This window comes from Chlorocebus sabaeus, chromosome 20 (assembly GCF_047675955.1).
Source record: "Chlorocebus sabaeus isolate Y175 chromosome 20, mChlSab1.0.hap1, whole genome shotgun sequence".
In the NCBI taxonomy this organism is placed as follows: Eukaryota; Metazoa; Chordata; class Mammalia; order Primates; family Cercopithecidae; genus Chlorocebus; species Chlorocebus sabaeus.
In genome coordinates, this window is record NC_132923.1 from 73,058,840 (window position 1) to 73,074,188 (window position 15,349).

Here is a 15,349-nt window from a genome sequence, read left to right on the forward strand (position 1 = left end):
TGTGGCTTGGAACTGTATTTTCACGATCTTAAGAGTTCAAGAGAGCTAACTCCATGAGCTTGCTCAGCTCAGGCCCAAGCACACGGCAGGTCCACGATATGTCCCTGACCCACTGTCATATCCAGCACCTAGAATCACAAGTTTTCAAGGTTTCGACAGGATTTTCCTTAAAAGGTCAGAAAACATACCCTCAAAGGGAAGAAAAAATGGCTGTTTAGACTTCTAATTCTATTCTACCACTGGTTGAAATTAACAAATGCAATGCAAATACTTTGGATTTGAATCTTGCCACACTAGGAAACCGAGAGGACAGGAGAATAACACTTAAAGGCACAGCCAAGTTTTCCCCTTGCAAGAGAGAACGTCCAGCATAGCTCCAAAGCCACAAGAGCCCTCTCAGCGGGGCTTCTGATGATTTCTAACTCGAAGAATGTAATCCATCAGCCCCCTGGAGCACTAGCCTGGCCGCCAACCCTCCCATCAGAATCTTCCTGAACCTGCCGTCTCAACCACGAAGTCCCCTTCCCTGAATGCAGGGTTCCGACCTCCCTTCACTGAACGGCATTCGAGGCTCTGCACACACAGGCAGCCTCGCCTGAAGTCCACAAGTCACTGTGCAGATCTCTCTTAAGGCACGTACCAAAACAAATTCTAATTCCTCCGGTTATTATGTCTCTTCACCCACCCCATATGACTGCACCCCACCACTACCACCAGTTTCATGAGTGCAGGAGCCCCTAGAAAATGGATAATGTTCTGGACCCTATATATCCCAGCACAATCCCGGGCATGCAGTCAGGACTTACAAAATGAGAGCTATTATTCTTACATCATATTGATATGCTCCCTCCACTGCTCCCTTCTTGCTTGCTGCTTCCTCAGTGGGCTTCCTAAAACAATTTTAGGGCTGGAAGGGGCAGTCGAGCCACCGCATTTTACAGATGAGGAAATTGAAGAAGATCTTCAGGTGAGTCCATCACTGTGGTCCTGCTAGCAGTTTGGCCGCCCTCTGGCCTCTGATGACTGGTCCTGAGTTCCTCCTCATTCTTTCTCTCTGGACCCAGCCAGCAGGGCACAGCAGGCCACCACCAGTGAGAGAAAGAAGCTGGTTTCTTCGTGGCCTAGTGCTGGAGGCCGGGGAAGCCAGTTTCGACACCAGACTCAGGTACTGAGGAATTCAGGGTGGTTATTTCTGATCAAGGCCAGGGTGGGCCTCGGGTTCCTCGCCTGGAACATGGTCATCTGAGCTCTTGTTGATGGACGGCTCACCAAGCACACTCAGGACATGCCAGTGTCCATCAGTATTATCTGATTTTGCCCTCACCAAAAGGTAATGAGGTAGATATGATTAGTACCCCAGTTTCTACAGATGGGGAAACCGAGGCTTTGAGATTTGCCTAAAATCACAGTTAGTTGAATGGGTTTGGCTGACTCTCAGAGCCAGTATTTTAACTGTGGTCACATTAGCTTTGTCAGAGGCCCCTTTGGCCCTAGAAAGCCGTGACAGTGAGGATGTCCTTCACTGAGAGCAGATGGGAGGCTCAGCCTGCGCTTCCTGGTTCCCCAGCAACCAGAGCCCTTGCCTTTACCTAACTGCATTAGCGGCAGTTCTACCTAATCCTAGGTGCACACAATGGAGACAGAAGTCTTTCCCTGGGGGCTCTGCTTCTCCTGAGATTAGCCACAGTCCCCAGGAGGCTGTTATCCCAACCCCAGTGGGGAGGGCAGCACAGCCAAGATGGAGCTTACTGCAGAAAGCCACTGCTGCGCTGGGGAAAACAAAGCTCAGACTGGATGGCTCGGCTGTGATCACAGGCACCAGATGTGCCGGCTACACGGGTACACGCTTGCCAGTCATCAGCAAGAGACCGCTGAAGCAACCACCACTTCTTTCTGGAGGTCCTGGGAAGGACATCAGCAAGCATTCCAAATAAAAAAACATACCCTGAGCTTCTCCTAAGGGCATTCCCTAGCGCAAGCACCCAGGTCCCTGTCTCATTCACCATTGTATTCCCAGCACCCAGCATTGTGCCTGGCACAGAGTAGGTGTTCATCGATCATTTTGTTAACTTTTTTTATTGACACATAATAGACGTACATATTTTCAGAGCCCATGTGATATTTTGGTACATTCATAGAATGCATAAAGATCAAATCAGGGTAACTGGGATAGCCATAATGTTATGCTAAGAACATTCTAATTATTCTCTTCTAGCTATTTTGAAATATACAACAGATTATTGTTAACTATCATCACCCTACTGCCAATTGATCATTTGATTGACAAACGAGCTTACCATCGCCATCGTGGTACAAGCCAACGATGCCTCACCAGATTTGAGAATGAGTATCCAGGCTCACCATCAATTATGAAGTTTGGGATAACTTCCTTCACCTGAGTTTTTCCATTCTGTAGCCCCAAATAATAATACCCATCTCACCTAATCCACTAGGATTTAGCCATTCAGCCCACAAGACTCTGGGACAGATGCATAGAATAATTTTAAAGGGTAGCACTATTTGAGGCCACTTACATTTTTGCGTAGACAATCTACACAATGTGAAATCAGAGAAAGCTGTCATAAGATTCTGGGTCTGGGACATGCACACGTATGTTTACTGCAGCACTATTCACAATAGCAAAGACTTGGAACCAACCCAAATGTCCATCAATGATAGACTGGATTAAGAAAATGTGGCACGTATACACCATGGAATACTATGCAGCCATAAAAAAGGATGAGTTCATGTCCTTTGTAGGGGCACGGATGCAGCTGGAAACCATCATTCTAGCAAACTATCGCAAGAACAGAAAACCAAACACCGCATGTTCTCACTCATAGGTGGGAACAGAACAATGAGAACACCTGGACACAGGAAGGGGAACATCACACACCGGGGCCTGTTGTGGGGTGGGGGAAGGGGGGAGAGATAGCATTAGGAGATCCTAATGTAAATGATGAGTTAATGGGTGCAGCACACCAACATGGCACATGTATACACATGTAACAAACCTGCACGTTGTGCACATGTACCCTAGAACTTAAAGTATAATTTTAAAAAAAAAGATTCTGGGTCTGGGGATTACAGGTTTCTGGTATTGTGGAAGAGTGGACTGGGAGTTCTAGCACCTCAAGTGATTCCTTTAGAAATGTGAGAATCCTCGGCACCAACTTTATCTCACAGTCCCTTCATCTTTCAGCAAAATACTTAATTCAACTGGATACTCTAGTTAATTCACTCCCAGAGACATTAGTAGAAAATAAGTTTTCAGGAAAAGAACCAAGGAAGTTAAGTAAGTTGCAAGTTTCCATTTTTCTCTCATTCTCTCTCTTTGCAAGAGGCAAGGAATGAGAATTGGTGTAATAAGAAGAAGAATAAAGTGATATTCTCATGGTGCCCTGCAGTTTGCAACACTCTTTTACTTGGATCTCTCGCTTAATATACATAATAATCCTCTGAGATTAAGAGGATTCTTTATAAAATGGGCTAATAAAATGTGTAGCAGGCCAGGCCCAAACTGAGATTTTTTTTTTTCTCTCCAAACCATACACTCTTCCCTCTGTGTAGGGCTGTGACTTATACACTCCCCATGTAAATGAGAACTGCTCCCTCTTCATATTATCTGGATGCTCGGTTTGTTCTAAGAATGCCTCATCTGTGACATGGGGGAAGGATAAAAATAGGACCTACCGAATAGGGTTGTCGAGGTGCCTGAATACTGCCTGGCACACAGTATAGACTCTATAAATATTACCAGTGGTAGTAGAAGCAATTGCTGGTTGTATTGTAAACTGATAACACTCCCATTTCAAGGCGTTTGCTTTGAATGCCTCTGCACTCACTGCTCCTTCCTCAGACAGTCTCCGGGTCACCCCCTCCCTTCACACAGGTCTCTCTGCTCAAATCCCTTAAGCCTAGAGGCTTCTCAGACTGCCCCATGCAACAGCACCCACCCCACCTCCATCACAAGCTCTTTACTCTGCATCATTTTTCTTAGCCCTTCCTGTTATCTGCTGTCATGCATATTTCTGTATTTCCTGACTCCTCCATGACTAGGGTCTTTGTTTTGTTCACAGCTTTACCCTCACTATCAAGAATGATGCCTGCCACCTAAATATCTGTTGAGTGAATTAAAAAAGGCCTCATGGATCCATTCATCAAGAAATGAAGACAAAATGGTGCTTGCTGTCTAAACTCTCGATCTCAGATAGGACTTTAGGTTTACAAGGTGAGTTTATAGCCTTCATCTCCTATAATCTTCCCTAATTTTCAGGGAATGGGTTATAATTCCCATTAGAGAGATAAAGAAACTAAGACATCTGGTCCCCAGAAAGGGCAGAGCAACATTCTGGGAAGACAGATGCTAGGTAAGGTCCTGAATCCTCCCTCTATGCCCACATGCCATGCCCATCGATTAGCAATGAGGCATGGGGGTCTCGGCCTCCTTCTGAGTTGCTTTGGCCCTGGTGGAGCAGCTGAGGTTCAAGGGGATGGTGGCGATGGCTTACAGAAAGGGGCCTGGGAAGTGAGTTTTATCGCTTAGTCGAGAATCAACATTACAAACAGCACAATTTTGTGAACTCATTTGTCCAAATAAACCCATACATTATTACTAATATCATTTTAAAACACATAATGGGCTCTTGTTTTAGTGCCTCCCAGACACATTTTTTCCAGTGAAGCCTCCCCTGAGTCACCTTTCCTGATTCTGCCTCCAGCATTCTAACAGGAGCCTGCATCAGCTGCTCCCTCTCCACACCTTCCAGGACCTGTGTCCAAACGCTCACTGTGTCATCATCATTGTTTTCATGCTGCCCACCAGACCAGCCTTTGAGGTCCTAGCAGACAATCCTGTAGGCCCAACACCTGCCCAGTGCCTGGCACCCAACAGGCCTCCATGTGCCTGCTGACCAAGGACCACTCCTGACTCACAGCAGGTGCAAGAAATAAAACAGCCCAGGCTTCTCTCCTCCCCACCACTGCCTCAGGCCCCAAGAAACCCGAGCAAAATTTTATTAAGTTCCCCTTTCTCCTGCATGAAGGAAAGATGTCCCAGCCTGAAGCAGATGGCACTGGGAGGCTAAGGCAGAGTTGCTGTAGGAAATCCAAAGACACGGGGGCCTTTCTGGACATCTTTGCATCCAGATGGCTTGCAGGTTCAAAACTGAGAACACTTTCCCCTCTACTCATTGAGAGAAAGAAGAGAGAAAGGAAGAGCTACCCAGGGGATATTTCCCTAGTAATGAGACCTCTTTCAAAATTCCTGAGAAAAGAAACGGAAGGGCAGAGCAACATGGAGGGAGAAAAAAGATGCTGAGGGCCAGCAGCCAGCACTCACCACATCTATTCCCAGCCTGCAGGTGCACCGTCCCTGCGGCACAGTGCCAGGATTTTCCACACCTTCTCTCAAACACAGTCCACACGAAAAAGGAGAAAGAGGAGGACTATAAGGAAGACTCTGAATTGGCTGCCAATTAAGAGCAGGGTGACCCTAATTTATAGCAGCAAAACCCAGTTATCACAGACTCCATGTGGGAAAACAGCCCAGCTCTGGAGCTGCCCACTGCTCTCCTGCAAACAGAACACACAGCAGGCGTCATTTAGCCTGATTGACTTTTTCCAGGGCTAGATTCCTCAACTGTTGGAAGAAATAGCCTGGAGATTTTCAGTTGTTCAAAGATGCATTTTTAAATTCCTAGTTGCACCAAGGTAAGTTGGAGTTATCTCAGCCTCTAGGAAGGAAGAACAAAGCTTAGTAAAAGTAGAATCCATTCAACAGGCCCAGGCTCAGGAGATCCAGAACCAGACCCTACCATAAGGAGCGTCCAACCCAGTGATAGAGAAGATCCCAAAAAATAGTCATTACACAAATAAATACTCAACGACAAATTATAATGAAGGTTATTTAAGAATACAAAGTGCTAGGAGAGCACGAGAGTGGAAATCCAATCTCACCTGTTGAGTCAGGGATGTGACATCTGTGCCAGGATAGAAGGACTGTAGCTGACGGGTAGGGAAAAAGTGCTCCTGTGGGAGGGAACACCCCATGAAAAGCCACCATGTGCATAGGTGCCCTATGAGACTAGAGAGGGGGTTGTAGACAGCCTGGGAGGGCCTGCCTGAAAGTCACGTCAGTGGATCCTTGCTTTGAAAAATATTTAGGCCGGGCACGGTGGCTCAAGCCTGTAATCCCAGCACTTTGGGAGGCCGAGACGGGTGGATCACGAGGTCAGGAGATCGAGACCATCCTGGCTAACCCGGTGAAACCCTGTCTCTACTAAAAAATACAAAAAAAACTAGCCGGGCGAGGTGGTGGGCGCCTGTAGTCCCGGCTACTTGGGAGGCTGAGGCAAGAGAATGGCTTAAACCCGGGAGGCGGAGCTTGCAGTGAGCTTGCAGTGAGCTGAGAACTGCACTCCAGCCTGGGCGATAGAGAGAGACTCCGTCTTAAAAAAAAAAAAAGGAAAAATATTTAATGCATGTCTCTTTGATTTGTGCCAGGCTCAATGTGCTGAACACTGAAGATATGCATGAGAATTAAACACCATTCCTCCTCACCCAGATCTCACAGTGCAGAGGGAGAGACAAACATATAAACAAGTAATCCCAAAAGAGAGTGAAGAGAGTGACAGTGCCTGTTTAAAGACAAAAACAAAAAACAAACAAAAAAAAAAACGGAGAGGAAGGATGGGTGGTTTTTCCCTCCTCCTGATTCAAATGCAAAACCACAGTCCACTGTTGTGCCCCCACCCTCCTACTCCTCCACTCTGTTTCTTTAGGTCTTAATTTCCTGGCACCCTGTTAACCTGCCAGCTTCCTTCTAGATACCATATGTCTCTTCCTCCGTCCCTCTTTGCCATGTTCACACTGACTTATTTGCACTTTAATTTTCACATTTCAGAAAAGCTCAAAACTAATCATCGTCTTAGGCAGCACCCAGTCTCGACAGCAGGCAGTGCTCAGGTGGCCCCACTCACTGGCTTCGCCCACTCAGAGGCCACTTAATGGGAGGAATCAAGTCAAAAATATTAGATCACTCGCCTTTCACTGCTATGGCCACAGCCATGAATATGCTCAGGCTTCAGAAGACGCTTGCCTTTAGGGTCCTCCGCTGTGGCAAGAAGAAGGTCTGGTTGAACCCCAATGAGACCAATGAAATTGCCAAGGCCAAGTCCCATCAGCAGATCCGGACGCTGATCAAAGATGGGCTGATCATCCACAAGCCAATGACTGTCCATTCCTGGGCTCGATGCCAGGAAAACACCTTGGCCTATCAGAAGGGCAGGCACATGGGCATAGGTAAATGAAAGGGTACAGCCAATGCCTGGATGCCAGAGAAGGTCACATGGATGAGGAGAACAAGGATTCTGTGCCGGCTGCTCAAAAGATATCACGAATCTAAGAAGATTGATCGCCACATGTATCACAGCCTGTACCTGAAGGTGAAGCGGGATGTGCTCAAAAATAAGCGATTCTCACGGAACACAGCCACAAGCTGAAGGCAGACAAGGCCCGCAAGAAGCTCCTGGCTGACCAGGTTGAGGCCCAAAGGTCTAAGACCAAGGAAGCCTGCAAGCGCCGTAAAGAGTGCCTCCAGGCCAAGAAGGAGGAAATCATCGAGACCTTGTCCAAGGAGGAAGAGACTAGGAAATAAAAGCTCCCACTTTCTGTACATACTGGCCTCTGTAATTATATAGATCAGCCATTAAAATAAAACAAGCCTTAAAATATATATATGATATATATATATCATATATAGCATATATGATACATAAATATATATCTATATATCATATATAGCATATGATATATAAATATATATCATATATGATATGTAGATATATATCATATATGATATATCATATATTATATATATATATAAGATCACTCTGTCAAGCCCCACCTCCTTCAGAAAACCCTCCCAGTAATTCCAATCAATGCCAGCCTCTCTCCTTCTTGATCCACAAAACCCACTGCCTGTAACTCCCTGTGGCACTTAATTACATTGAATTTAACAGACAGTCAACATGTTTTAGTGATTTGCACTGGTTTTGACCCTAGAGGAATTACTTAACATCTCTGAGCCTCAGTTTTCTTTTGGGAATAAAAGCATAACCTCCTTTTATAAATCCACGTGTATAAACAACACAATCAGAAGTTATCTCTGAAAGGTAGGATAATGGGTGAAATGTGTTTTCATTATATATTTCTGAATTTGCTTTTAATGGAAAGAAATGTTCTCATCAGAAAAAGCAATAAAACTGCTTCCTCTTAGGTTTAAAAAAAAAGATAACACCCACTTCATTTTGTTATGAGGATTAGTGAGGTGAGGCTGTGTGCATTGTAGGGACACAATAACCTCATGAAAGTAGCGTCTACTGGCTCAGATAAGGAAACCCGAGGGAGGTGGAAAAGAGATTGGAAGGCTGTCAGACCTCTTCCGCCTCTCAGCAATGCCTGCTCTGGATATGAAGTCATTCTCTTCTACACACTAGCTTCTTTCCTGGGCTCAGACACGACCAAGGGCATCTCTCAGCTTCCCCACCCCAGAAGAGCTGCCCCTAAATCCCAAGGAAAGACTATGATTAGTGTGGGCCAGAGTAGTTCCTTTTTGGAACTGATGAAGGGGCATTTCCCAGAAGGAGGGGGTGACGGATGAGGGATCGAAATCAGGGCAATAGGCCGGGCGCAGTGGCTCACGCCTGTAATCCCAGCATTTTAGGAGGCCAAGGTGGGTGGATCACTTGAGGTCAGGATTTTGAGACCAGCCTGGCCAACATGGCGAAACCCATCTCTACTAAATATACAAAAATTAGGTAGGTGTAATGGCAGGTGCCTGTAATTCCAGCTACTCGGGAGGCTGAGGCTGGAGAATCGTTTGAACCCAGGAGGCAGAGGTTGCAGTGAGCTGAGATCGCACCATTGCACTCCAGCTTGGGCAACAAGAGCAAAACTCCATCAAAAAAGAAAAAAAAAAGAAGAGAAGGAAGCAAAGGAAGAAAGGAAGGGAGGGAGGGAGAGAGGGAGGGAGGGAGGGAGGGAGGGAAGGAAGGAAGGAAGGAAGGAAGGAAGGAAGGAAGGAAGGAAGGAAGGAAGGAAGGAAGGAAGGAAGGAAGGGCAATAGTTCTACAGGGAGAAAATAATATGATTCCACTACAAAATACAAAATGCCTTGCCAGGTGCTCAGTCCACAGTCAATGCTTGACAGTGACAATTATCACAAAGGTTTTGGGTTAAATCAGAATAAGCAGGTGTGATTTAGATGGACTATGTGAGAATACTGGTGGAAGGTGAGACCACAAAAGAAGGACTGACAGAGGCTGAAACAGGCCAGGGTGCCTTCCCGGATGTGGATGCAATACAGGCTGAAGAACAAGTAAGAATTCAGCAAGAAGAAATGAAAAGAGGAAAGAGTCTGAACTGGATATGCCAGGGAGGTGGGCCGGTGTGAGGGTAGAAATTCCTGGAAGCTTCAAGATAGGCAAAGGGCCCTAAACCAAGGGCAGGACACTGACATTGGGATAAATTCATTATTCCCATACCATTTAGGGTGTGTCAGTCTTGCCTCCCTAACAAAAACAGTAAACTTCTTACAGGAGAGGATATTGCCATATTTCTCCCGCATCCCTTTCAGTTGCTAAATCAGTATTTAAACAGTGACTTCTTGTTAGTTTACACAGGATGTCTCCCTTGGGCAGGTGCAACTATGCCTCTTGGGCCCCTCCTTTCCTTCCCTCCCATCCACCAGCACTCAGATCAATTGCTCCATGTATTTGATGAGCCTGGGGGAAGCCACTTTCACCCACATCCTGGGATGGCTAAGAAACTTTCTAAACCTAAGCCCTCGGGCAAAGATGTGAGAGGATTATTTGTAAAAGGTTTTGACCACCTTATCTATATAGTTTTAACCCCAATACAACCATCAAATCTGACAATTGCTCCTTAAAAAAAAAAAAAAAAAAAAAAAAAAAATCAAGTTGTAGCCAGCATAAGGGGGAAAATGCTTTATTCCCTGTGCCTGGTGCTTTCTTTCTGGGGAGGGAGACTAATCAGTGTTAAGTCCTGGACTTTCCCTGCACCTTTATGAACTTCTCCTTGCAGGGGCCTAGAGCACAGTCCTAGGCAGCAACTTATGGATGAGCTGGGTAGCACAGACTGGACATGTTCAGTTCAAATCCTCCCTTCCTCAGCAGGGAAAAAGGACATTAGTTATCAAGTGTCCCCTGGGAGGCCCTGACAGCAGACTCTAACCCACTGAAGACTATCTGGTCACAGGCAAAGTTTTCAACACTTTGACTTAGGGACACCAGATGTGAGTGAGAAAAGCGCTATGAGCTGCGCAGAGAAAAAGAGGGTAAATCACTAAAAAAGAGGGTAAATAAATTAAGAAATTAAATTCTTAATTTTTGAGATTAAGAACATCGTCGAAAATTGTTGCTGCTTAGGCCGGGCGTGGTGGCTCATGCCTGTAATCCCAGCACTTTGAGAGGCCGAACCGGGCAGATTACTTGAGGTCAGGAGTTCAAGATCAGCCTGGCCAACATGGTGAAACCCTGTCTCTGTTAAAAATACAAAAATTAGCCAGGCATAGTGGCAGGCGCCTGTAATCCAAGCTGCTCGGGAGGCTGAGCCAGCAGAATCGCTTAAAAAACCCAGGAAGCAGAAGTTGCAGTGAGCTGAGATCATGCCACTACACTCCAGCTTGGGCCACAGAGTGAGACTCCGTCTCAAAAAACAAAATTCTTGCTGCTTGTTTTCAGTGGTCTACACACCACTGGTCTCCAACAGGCAATATCTTGGGACTGAAAATCCCTATACAACACACAACAGTTCTCTGAAGGGAGGAGATAAAACAGTCAGACTGGGTTACTTCTTTAAGGTAGGCATATGAAAGGCTAATACAGTCCATCACCACACTGAAAGTTCGGGCAGAAAAAAGAAAAACAGTCAGTAATCTCCAGGGGGTGTGAAAATATGTAAAAACTTTGAAATACCCCAGTTGGAGTGAAATCCTAGAGGCGAGGCTATAATCTCTCTTACGGAGGAAAAGTAGAATAAGTTGCTTTCATGTACATTGTCTAAACCCATCCGGAAATGCTGTCAATTTCCCATGAAGAACAGATAAGAGCCTTTCAAAGATATCTAGGATTTCAGGCAGCATGTTCTATTTTTACCTTATGATGTTTAACCTTCACAGAGCATAAGAAAGTCCCTGCCCTTGAGAAACATTAATGTAATTATAACCTAAGACTTCCAGGTGCTAGGAAAGTCCACGTCAGAGATAACTGTATTATAAAATCATGCCTAACAAGGTGCTGAGAACTAGCAATTTTGCCCTATCCCATCTGTGAAAAATCTTAAAGGAAGAATTGCTGCTCTCCATTCAATTCAGAGGTGTAGCTTCAATCACACACCAACCACCAACTATGGCCCAGGCACTGTGCCAAACACTGCCCACGGTCCTTCCCCCTCTGTCAAGGTAGGCGCCATTATGGCTCCCATTTTACAGGTGCGGAAAGCCAGTCTCAGGGGTTACGTAGTTTGCTGACCTGGCAGAGCAGTAGTGATCCTAGTCCATCTGATGCCAAAGTCCTTCTCTTTCTGGCTCCTCTCCCTGCCACAATCACCAACCACTTAGGAAAATCCTATTTTTAAGTAACTTCTCTGTCTTTTTGCAAGTAAAGTTTCTTAGGTTGCAGAAATCCCAGAGCCAGGTCCCATCTACCAATGTCTTTCAACTGTTTCTAAAGACAACGGCTATTTGAAGATTTTATGGATGAACAAAAGTGAAAATCAGGCAAATTCACCTGCTGGTGAAACAGTAGTGAAAATTGTCATATATCAGTATATTAGAGGCACAAATTCCAAACAAATGTAGTCTTTTAGAGCAGAAAGTTCAATGGGCCCTAAGTCAAAGGGGCTGGGTTTTAGATGGGCTCTGACAGCTACAGAATGACCTTGTGTGAGCTGCCAAACTCACACAAGGGAGAGAGAAATAAATCCTATTTAACTGTATTTTTTGGAAAATTAAAGGTAATACTGTATATAAAATGATTTTGTAAGCTGCAAAGCCCTATACAAATGGAGGATTTGATTGTAATTATTTTGACTCAGCTATTTGGCTGGGATCTTACAGAGAATTTTAATCATCAGACAGAGTTTTTAAAAAAAAAAAAAAAAAACTACAATGCAGTTTGGCATAATAATGATTAGGAACAAAACCCAAGCCTTAGGATATGTAGGTTCAAATCCTAGTCTTCCCATTTAACTCTCTGTGTGGTCTTGGGCAGGTTATTTACCTTCTCTGTGCCTCAGTTTCCTTATCTGGAAAATGGGGATATCATGGAACACACTGAGCACCCTGCCACATGCATTGTGAGTGTTCAAGGAGTGTTCAGCAGTCAGTGAGAGGCCTGGTCAGGATTAATCTGCTTCTAAAGCCCACATACTCTTGCTCTGCTGTGCACCTTTTCAACAAACATGTGGCCATTGGAAGAGTAAGTAGTTGTGTAGTTACCAAATGGAAGGGAAGACACCAAGACAGTTGCTCTTGTATCTTCTCCCATTTGCCCTTATCCTGGCTTTTAGACTGGATTCTGCTTTGGGCATGGTAGAGGATTCACAGAGGTGTGGAGCTGGAGAGAATCAAGATGCCGAATAGTGAACTATAATGCTCCTAGAACTCTGGCTTACCTCATAGTGTTGCCCTGAAGACTATGCCAGTTAAAACACTTAAAGAACTTAGAATAGTACTTGGCCCACAGTATGCTCAGTGTGTTAATTATTAGTATACTATTATTATTTTCACCAAGCAGACAAGAGGGGGCAATAGAATTAAGTAGCCTGCACTGTAAGACAAAACAGCTGCATTAGAGAGAATAAGACACAATCATATACCTTTGACAAGCAGCCCTGAAAAGCACCACATTTTTAACTCCCTGGGACACCCTTTGGGAAGAAAGACAAGTCTTCAGGCTCCCACTGAAACTGCTTCCTTCTCTCTCCTCCTCCACCCTTCATATGCTAAAAACACAACAGGCTTCATTCAACACTGTCTTTCTTTTCTTCACTCTCCTATCCCCTGGAGATCAGCTTCATTCCACAGTGAAGGCCTGGTTTAAGAACCCAGGATAGTCTCAGCAAGTCCCTGGAGACCTCAGAGCAGCTGCAGACTGCTATGGAACTCCAGCCCTTTTCCAGGAGTGGAATGTCTAACTCCTCTTCTCCTCTCCCATCCTTCAATCCCACACCCTCTCAATCCTTCCTTCAAGGCTCACATCATATCCCACTTCCTCCCGAAAGACCTCTCCCTTCTCGGGATTCTGCATATACAATTGCCAACTCTGTACTCACTGGCTGTATAAAGTGCCTATTTTGTTGCCCCTAAGAGGTAAACTCCCCAATGGATGGAGCCCCAGGCTCCGCATGAAGTGGTCAGACACAAACTAGGTTTCCTATTTTATTCTATCTAAAAATGCTGGCCCTAACCCACTAAGTTGATCTCACCATACAATATGATTTACAACCTCATGTTAGTTAAGGTAACATTAGCAGCTGTAACCAAAACAAACAAACAAACAAACAAACAAACAAAAAAACCTCAAAATCTCAGCCTTAACAATAGACATTTGTTTTTGGTTCATATAAAACCTAAACAAGTATGGGTTCCACCATACAGTGATTAAGGGAGAGTCTCAGGCTCTTTCCATGTTGTGATACTTTCAACATGTGACTTCTAAGGTTGAGCGATTCTGCCTGGGGAGTTTTTTATGGGTCAAGCCTACAAGTGACAAAAATTACCTCCAACTTCATTTCATTGGCTAGTATTTAGTCACATGGCTTCACTTAACTGTGAGAAAGCTGAGAAATGTTGTCTAGTCATGTGACCAGAAGAGATGGAAACATATTTGGTGATCAGCTAGCAATCTCTGCCATAAATCTGACATTTGAAAAACCCTCCAAGGCAATGACCTAACCTATTCAACTTTACATATCCAGTAAGACTATCAGAGTATTTGGTTCACTGTAAGTGCATAGAAAATGTATGATCAATGAACGAATGAGGGCAGGTGGTAAATCCTGGCCAGAGTTCTAGGAGCACTGTAGTTCATGATGAGACATCTTGATTCTCTCCAACCCCATGCCTATCGAAATCCCCTTCCGTACCCAAAGCAGAGTCCAGTCCTAAAAGCCAGGATTAGGGCAGGTGGCTAATATACCAGAGCAACTGTATTGGTGTTTTCCCTTTCATTTGGTGACTGCACAGTTACTTACTCTTCCAACAACCACATGTCTGTTAAAAAAGTGCACAGGGGAGCAAGAGTACATGGGTTTTAGAGGCAGATAAATCCTGATCAGGCCTGTCACTGGCTACAGAACTATAGCAGAACACTCACTGAGCACTCACTAAGCACAGTCTGAGTGTGTTCCATGAATTATTTCATTGACTCTTCACAATAAGTCTATGAAGGAGGCACTCATGTTCTTCCTCTGACCCTCTAATCCCCTAAGAATTAATGTATTCTTCCCCATGTTCCCACAGCATTTTTTCCACAACCCTTTCCTGTAATTCACTTGTGGGAGAGATAGTTGCGTGTGGAGGTAACATATCTGCTCATTGGTGTCTCCCCAATCACACCTTAAGGATAACAAAAAGAGCATACACCTGAGAGTCAAAATACCTAGATTCAAATCCCAAATCCCAACTTAATAATTGTATGAATTTGGCTGAGATACTTACCTTCCTGAACCTCGATTTTCTTATCTGTAAAATAGGATCAGAAGTCCAAACTCCAAGGAATGCTGAGAAGCGTAAATTTAATAGCTTTTAAAAAATGATACCTGGCATATAGCAGGTGCTGAAAAAAGTGAGAATTGTTCTCCTTCTCTCTCCTTGAGGACAAAAGTAATATTTTATTCCTGGACACGAATACTGTATCTTTCATGTGATAAATATATAATAAATGTTAGTTGAAATACACTGAGTGATAAGCTTCACTGTTGAAAAATAAAATAACAAACCCAATCTCTGCTTTGTCTTTAGAAGTCCTCTTTATCACCCCTCCCCCTTCCCACACACTTCATTACTCTTCTCTCTTTGGGTAATATGAACTTTTTTTCTTCTACTCAGAAAATTTAAATGGCAAACAGAGCACCTCAGGATCCTTTCCTCCGGCCATTATCCTTCTCTTTCAAGTTGTGCTCAGCAAGATTATTTGGATATTGGAGCTAAAAACGGTCAGATTACAAGTGGAGGTCCCTGACATGTAACATTCCCCATTGTAGGATTCTGGAATTACACCGAGCACCCGCACCCGGGAGGGGTTGTTCTTCCCCCAAAGAGCTT

The 15,349-nt window shown here is 44.6% G+C and overlaps 1 protein-coding gene and 1 pseudogene across 1 annotated transcript in view; one reads left to right on the plus strand and one right to left on the minus strand.

The window, feature by feature from the left end:
• The window catches only part of ROR1 (receptor tyrosine kinase like orphan receptor 1), a 410,647-nt gene that overhangs the window by 387,619 nt on the left and 7,679 nt on the right, over positions 1–15,349 (minus strand). The window lies entirely within an intron of this gene.
• LOC103224687 (large ribosomal subunit protein eL19-like) lies at positions 6,186–7,657 on the plus strand (annotated as a pseudogene).